We start from the raw sequence: 8,344 nt of genomic DNA on the forward strand, positions 1-8,344 counted from the left end.
GGTCCTAACTCTACCTCTATATGTCCCTGGGGTGGTGGGTGGTGAGGGGTAGAGGGGGGTTGGGGGGAGGTCGGCGGGGAGTCCTTCAAATCACTTAAAGCCTCAACTGTCTAGCACTTGGCTCTACTTTCATCACAACAGTCCCACTATTTACTGATCTGCTCAACTTAGCTTCATATGTACCTTTGATGCCCTAGTTCCCAACAAACTATGATTATGTCTCACTCTGGTTATCCAACAATATTGGCTTTTGTCTCCAATTCCTGAAGTCATGGCATGCAGACTTAGAAGATTATGGCAACATCCAGGAATGACTCAACCTTTAACAGTTCTATACAGTAAAGCAATCCAGAGATTTACTAGCCTTTGAGAGGAGAACTTCCTCCACATCTCTGACCAAACTGGGTGACTCTTTATGCTTTACTTTACTCAGGCTGTCTAACAAGTGGGCACAACCTTTCCACAACAACCCTGTCAAGTCTACTAAGAATCTTATCTGTTTCAGCAAAATCTTTTCTCATTCTTCTAAATTCCAATGAGTGTAGGCTGAACCTACTCAATCACTCCTCTTAAGAAAATCCTTGCTTTTTAATGTCTGTGCTGCCTTTAGCTCTTTCCAAAACCAAAGTGTTATTTTCACATGCTATAAAGGCACCTGACTCTGCCTCATCACCACCTCTCTCAAAAAACTTCACTGCAGCTACATTGTCAGACAGTGGATATAACACCCAGTGCTGGTTGTGCAGAAATTATCTCCATTACATATTGGAAAGGCATAGAACATAAGAACAAGGAGGTTATGTTGGAACTACATTTTTAAAAAATTATTTGGACCAAACCTGTGAGCAGTCCTGGTCTCCTCATTACAGTGAGGATGTAATTGCACTAGACAGGGTGGAGGGGAAATTTATCAGAACGTTGCCAGAACTTGAGAAATTGCAGCGATGAGCAAAGATTGTACAGGGCTGGAGTTAATTTCTTTTGAACAGAGGAAGTTGACATGATTAGGATGTACAAAGTTGAGAGGAGCTTGGATAGAGTGGATGGGAGAGAAAGATCTTTCTTAGCAGCAGGGTCAGTTAATAGGAGACATAGAGTTAAAGTGATTAGTCAAAGGATTAAAGTGGAGAGGAGGATTTGTTTTCTCCAGTTGATGGCTGGGGTTTGGAGCTCAGTGCCTGAAAGGGGATTGTAGGCAGAAACCTTGACTCATCTAAAAGCAGTCTGGATCTGCACCAGAAGTCCCATGACTTCCAGTAATTAGGACCAAGTGCTAGAGAATGGGTTTGTGCTCTATGGCTCATTTATCATTTAGCACAAACATGATGGGCAGAGTGGCTTCTTTCTGTACCATTCATTTTTCTACCTTTCTAAGTGTTCTCCCTGAAGAAGCAACAATACAGGGATGATGGGAGAGAGGGCAGCGAAGAGACAGCACAGACACGTTAAGTCAAATGTTCCTGTGACTGAAACCTTTGAGTTTCTGCAGTGCATCTTGTAGATAGTACACACTGCTATTATTGAATGTTGGTGGTGAAGGTAGTGAATATTTGTGGGTGTGGTGCCAATTAAGTAGGCTGCTTTGTTCTGGATGAGTGTTGTTAGAGCTGCCCTCATTTGAGCAAGTAGAAAGTATTCCATCAAACTCCCAAAACTGAGTCTTCTGGATGGTAGACAAGCTTTAGGGAGAGAGGAGGTGAGCTGCTTACTGCAGGATTCCTAGCCTCTGACCTGCTCTGTATTTATACAAATGTATACCCTTACAGCACAGGAACAGGCCCTTCAGCCCACCATGTCTGTCCTGGCCATGAACCCCTTCTAAACTAATCCCATCTGCCTGCATGTGGTCTTTTTCCCTCTATTCTCTGACTAAACGGCTATTATATATTGCTATCATATCTGCTTCTACCATCTCCCCTGACAGAGCTTTCCAGGCATCTACCACCCTTTGTGTGAAAAACGTTCCTCATACATCTCCTTTAAACTTTTTCCCCTCTCACCTTAAATCTATATCCCCTAATATTTGGCATTGGGAAACAGCCTATCCACCCTATCCATGCCCCTCATAATTTTACATCTTCCTATTGGGTTGCCCCTTAGCCTCTGACACTCCAATGAAAACAATACAAGTTTGATCAACCTCTCCTTACAGTTAATACACTTCAAACCAGGCAACATCCTGGTAAACCACTTTTGCACTTTCTCCAGAGCCTTCATATCCTTCCTGTAGTGTGGTGACCAGAACTGCACACAGTACTCCAAATGTGGCCTAATTAAAGTTTGACACAGCTGCAACATGACTTGCCAACCTTTATACTCAGAGCCCCGACCAATGAAGGCAAGCATGCCTTCTTTACCACCTTATCCACAGATGTTGCCATTTTCAGAGAGCTATGGACTGACATGGCCATTCTAGTTCAGTTTTCAGTTAATGATAACCTCCAAAATTTTGATACTGGGGGATCCCACATTCTACCCTCTGTGAATTTTATTCCGTATAAATCATCTCCCATCCAGTTACATTATCACCCCTTGTGGCCACTGACCTACATCAGCTCCCAGTCAAGCAACGTCATGATTTTAAAATTCTAATCCTTATTTTCAAATGACTGTTAACATGTTTTTACTAACATTGTTTCAAATGACTGTGTTTAATAGCTCTCCCCAAGAGCATCTCAAGATGTTTTACTACCTTTAAATGAGACAGATAAATGGATAACTGTCATTGAGAATTCCCTTTGCTCCCACCCACTCGCTCCTTAAGAGCTAAACATAATTCATCCAGATAAAGCATTTAAAGAAGGAAAGCTGTCATTTTCAACAATCTGGACTATATGTGATTTCCTGATGCCACTCCAGGTCAAATTGACTTTGATGTCAAGGGCAGTCACTCTCACTTCACCTCACCTCTCTTATTCAGCACCTTTGTCCAGGTTTGAAACCAAGGGTTTAATGAGGTGAGGGGGAGAGGCAGGAGTTTCAGGGTCAGTTAGATCTGGGGCTGAGAGCAGTGCTGTGGTGGTCTGGAAATGTTCAGGACTGGGACTGTTGGATTCATACACTAGAAGGTGGTCTTTTGAAGAGAGGCCATCAGCAATTTGATGGGGACAAGAGTAGAAAAAGCAGAAACAAGTTCGATATTAAGGCCCCTGAGTTCACACTAGCCCTTATTTCTCCAAACTTTGACCTTCATAGGAATGGCAGGACAGATGTGCGAAGAGAGTTGGGAGTTCACTGGAGTTTAAATAAATGTCAGTAATAAAAATCTATTACACTCTAATAGGACTATGCAGGAAGGGTGTTCCTGATGACAGGCATGTCCAGGATCAGGGGGTCACAGTCTAAGGATACAGGATGGGCCATATAGGTCTTAGATGAGGAGAAATTTCTTCACCCAGAAAACGGTGATCCTGTGGAATTCTCTGGCACATGAAGCAGCTGAAGTCAAACCATTGAATGTTTTCAAGAAATAACAGATATAGTTCTTAGGGCCAAAGGGATCAAACGATACAGAAAGAAATCAAGAAGAGGTGCTGAGTTGGGCCCACAGATATGTTCATGATGAAGAGTGGAGCAGGCTTGATGGGATGAATGGCTTACACCAGCTCCTATTTCCTATGTTCCAAAGGTGTATGAGATAGAGTTGGTGGGCAGTGAACAGTCATCAAACTTGCCCTACAATCTGATGTCTGAAGAATTATAATAAGACACTACCTTGTTCCCTGTTAGTTTAGTTAACAATGAAAAGTAAAACTGAAGAAGCAACATGTTAGCTGTCTTGCCAAACACATTGCTTGAAGTTTCTAACACACGCAGAATTCCATCTCCAGTGTCCATTGCTAACCCAGCCTGGCCCCAGATCCCAGCTTTGGCTGCCTCTTGCTTGGTCAGCAGTTGGCTACAGAATTGTCCTAATTAGTTATCACTTAGCTCTCAACATGGGATTAGTTCAGAAACTACTTTACAGTAAGACCATAATCAGAAGCCTCAGTAATGCTCCTGCACAGCTGAACATGTTAAAAACTGGGACAGAAAAATTACTCCAAGCGAAAAGGATAGTGAATTTCCTCTATCGTCAATCTCACGGATATGGGTAATATACAACACTTGCAGCTTGTTTCTATTCCCAAACCTTTGACAATTATTGTTAAAAAGTACTTTGCTTTCTCAAGGAATTAAACTTTCAATAGCAATTCAACCTCCTCAATACTCCACAGATGAGTACAGGACAATTTTAAAACAGTAATTTTGATTCCCAATGCCAATATGTACTTCAGGTCAGAGCCAATGAAATGAATTGTCTGACAGTTTTACCCATCAATCTCCATTCCCAAGATACTGACTTCATCCCTCTCCCTGACCATTATCTCAGGCTGAAGAAGCCCCTTCCCAAACCTGGAGCTCAGTGCCACACTCTATAACCAACACAGCCTCCCTCCGACACCATCAATCCATGCTCTTATTAATTCTGGATTGACTGCTATCATTTTTTTTATTCATTCATGGGATGAGGCTGTCTCTAACTAGTCAGTATTTATTGCCCATCACTAATTGCCCAGAGTCAACCATATTGCTGTTGGCCTGGAGTCACATGTAGGCCAGACCAGGTAAGGATGGCAGTTTCCTTCTCTAAAGAGCATTAGTGAACCAGGTGGGTTTTTCCAAAAATCAACAATGGATTCATGGTCAGCATTAGATTCTTAATTCCAGATATTATTGAATTCAAGTTCCACCATCCACAGTGAGAGGATTTGAACCCAGGTCACCAGAATGTTATCTGCTGTCTCTAAATTAGCAGTCCAGCAATAATGCCACTAGGCCATTGCCTCCCATCATTTGGCATTTCTAAAAAAAACTTTAAGGATTTAATAAGTAGAGTGGATAAAGGGGAACCAGTGAATGTAATGTATTTGAAAGGGGTTGGATGAAGATCCTGATAAACGGTCCTGTACAAGATAGGAATACTGTGTTGGGTATGATTGGTTAGTAACGGTTGAGCATTGGCTAACTACAGGTATTAAAGCATTGGGATAAATGGGTCATCAGGTTGGTAAACAGTAACTAGTGAGGTGCCACAGGGATCAGTACTGGGGCCACAATTAGCTACTTGTCTTAATCAATATCTTAGACAAAGAATCCAAGTATATTGGAGCCATACTTGTTGACAATTCAAAGCAAGTAGTGATGATGAAGCAAAGACTCTGCAAAGCGATACTGATAGGCTAAATGAGTTGGGGGAAGCAACGGCAGATAGAGTATAATGTGGGGACAATTCAAACTTGTCCATTTTGGAAGGAAGAATAGGAAAGCTGAACATTTAAGTGGAGAGAGACTGCGGAATACCACAGTGCAGAGACATCTTCGGTGTCCTTGCAATTGAATCAGAAAATGTTAGTATGTAGGAATGACAATTAATGAGGAAGGCAAATAGAACATTGGCCTTTATTGCAAGGAGGATGGGCTATAAAACTACAACTGTACAGGGCCTTGCTGAGACCAGACCTGGTATATTCTGTACAGTTCTGCTCTCTGTACACAAGGAGGGATAGACTTGCATTGGAAGCAAAGAAAAAAACTCCAAAGGTTGCTGCTTGTACTCCTCCTCTTCACCCGTAACAGCCTTTCTTCCTCACTTTCCCTTTCTATTGCTCATTGTTCTGTTCCTACCCTTGCAACTCTTCCTGCACTTATTACCATCGTTTTATTACTGCCTTTCCTTAAGGGAGATGACTTTATGCAGTATTCACCGTATAACAAATACTATGGATCAAAACCAGAGAATGCCACAGAAACTCAGCAGATCTGGCAGCATTTGTGGAGAGACAAACAGGGTGAGCATTTCGAATCAAACATGACTCTGGAACAGAAGGGAACTAGAGATCAGGTGGGTTTCATGTTGCTGATGGGAGTGTCAGGAAGAACAAAAGGAAAAGTCAGGATCGAGGAGGAGATAGGAAAGATTACCTGGGATTACCGATGAGAGGCAGGACAGGCTGGGTTTGTTTTCCCGGGGGAAAAGGGTGTTGGAGGGGTGGATCTGATTAAGGTATAGAATATCATAACAGGCATGGACAGAGTGGATTGTGAGAATCTTTTCCAAATGGCAGATCAGAGGGCACAAGTTTAAGGTGAAGAGAAAATGGTGTAGAAGGGATCTGAAGAAAAATATGTTCACCAAGAGTGTGGTAGAAATATGTAAGGTGCTGCCTGATAGGGTGGTGGAGTCAGGTACTCTCACAGCATTTAAGTAGCATCTGGTCAAGCACTTAAAACGCTGTGGAGTAATAGGCTACAGACTTATGATGAAGAGAACTGTCTGAAAGAAAGAACATGAAGCCAAGATTCAGAACAGCTCTTGGGGGAGAAAAAAAACTATCAAAATGGAGGGCAGAGTTGAAGTTGTTTACCTCAAGATTGAGTGTCAAAGCCTGTGAAAGTCAAGGTAAAAAGAAAACTTCTCTACCTCACTTCTCCCCACAGTATAGATCATCTGCCAAATCTCCACCTACTCACTTAGACTACCTGGATCCCTTTGTAGCAGCCTCCTGTGGTGCACTAATAGTGTCCCTGCCTCTGAGCCTAAAGATCTAGGTTCAAGCCCCACCTGCTCCAGAAATGTACTGTATTAAAAGTATCTATCCCTTTGTGCCAGTGTCACATTAGCCCTCCAAACTCACTTCCATCTAGAAAAGCAAGGGCAACGAATACATGGGCCAAAACCCTGGAATTCCCTCACTAAGGGTGTTGTGGGTCAACTTACAGCACGTGGACTGCAACAGTTCAAGAAGGCAGTGCACCACCACCTTCACAAGAGGCAATTAGGGACAGACAATAAATACCGATCAAACAAAGCAAGAATAAGCCAAGGAGGGTTTGAGAGTGAGAATAGGATATTGGATTAAAATGGCAAACAATCAGAATCTCAGGGTTAACTTTCAGGATTCCTGCTTAAATAACAATGTGCATACAATATCATTAACCTCAACAATGATTTAGGGAGTGTGAACAGAGAAAATATAACACTGTAGTACATAAGGAAGCATTAAGTCAGGTGACCAAGAACATGCTCAAAGAGGTAGGTTTAAAGGAGTTTCTTAAAGGCAGAGAGGTTGAGACAATGAATCACAGAGTCAGCACTCAGACAGCTGAAGGAATGGCACCAATGGGTAGATTTGGAGAAAGGTGAGGGGTCTGTAAGAGACTAGAGGCAGAGGAGGAGGAGGAAGGAAGGTGTTTTAGAAAGTTGTAGGAGAAGTTCTATTCATCTTTCTTAGGATGTGGATGTTGCTAACTGGGCAGCATGCATTGCTTATTGCTAGTTGCCCTTTGAGAAGGTGGTGGTGAGCTGCCTTCTTGAACTGCTGCCACCCACAGCACCATATGGGAGGGAATGCTAGGATTTTGATCCGTCAACAGTGAAAGAACAGCAATAAATTTTTCTGTCAGGATGATGAGTGGCTTGGAGGGGAGCTTGCAGGGAGTAGTATTCCCATGTGCCTGCTGCCCTTGTCCTTCTAGGTTGAAGTGATGGTGGGTTTGAAAGGTGCTATCTGAGGATCTTTGGTGAGTTTCTGCAGTGCATCTTGTAGAAAGTACACACTGCTGCTATTGAGCATCGGTGGTGGAGGAAGTGAATACTTGTGGATGTAGTGCCAATCAAGCGGGCTGCTGTGTCCTGGATAGTGTCAAGCTTCTTGAGTGTTGTTGGAGCTGTGCTCATCCAGGCAAGAGGGAAGTATTTCATTACTTTCCTGACTTGTGCCTTGTAAATGGTGACTAGATTTTAGGGAGTCAGGAGGTGAGTTACTTACTGCAGTATTCCAAACCTCTGACCTGCTCTTGTAGTCTGTGTGTTTATGTGACAAGTCCTGTTGTGTTTCTGGTCAATGGTAATTTCCAGGATGTTGATAGTGGGGAATTCAATGATAGTAACACAGTTGAATGTAAAGGAATGGTGTCTAGGTTGTCTGTTATCAGAGATGGTCATTGCTTGGCATTTGTGTCTGCGCAAATGTTACTTGCCACGTGTCAGCTGAAGTCTGGATATTGTCCAGATCATGTTGCATGTGAGCATGGACTGCTTCAGTATCTGAGGAGTCACGAATAGTGCTGAACATTGTGCAATCGTTGGCGAACATCCCCACCTCTAACTTATGATGGAGGGAAAGTCATTGATGAAACAACTGAAGATGGTTGGGCCTAGGACACTACCCTGAGGAACTCCTGCAGAGACATCTTGGAGCTGAGATGATTGACCTCCAACAACCACAACCATCTTCCCATGTGCCAGGCATATCTTCAACCAGCAGAGGATTTGCCCCAGATGACCATTAATTCCAATTTT

Source organism: Stegostoma tigrinum, chromosome 11 (genome assembly GCF_030684315.1).
Source record: "Stegostoma tigrinum isolate sSteTig4 chromosome 11, sSteTig4.hap1, whole genome shotgun sequence".
NCBI lineage: Eukaryota > Metazoa > Chordata > Chondrichthyes > Orectolobiformes > Stegostomatidae > Stegostoma > Stegostoma tigrinum.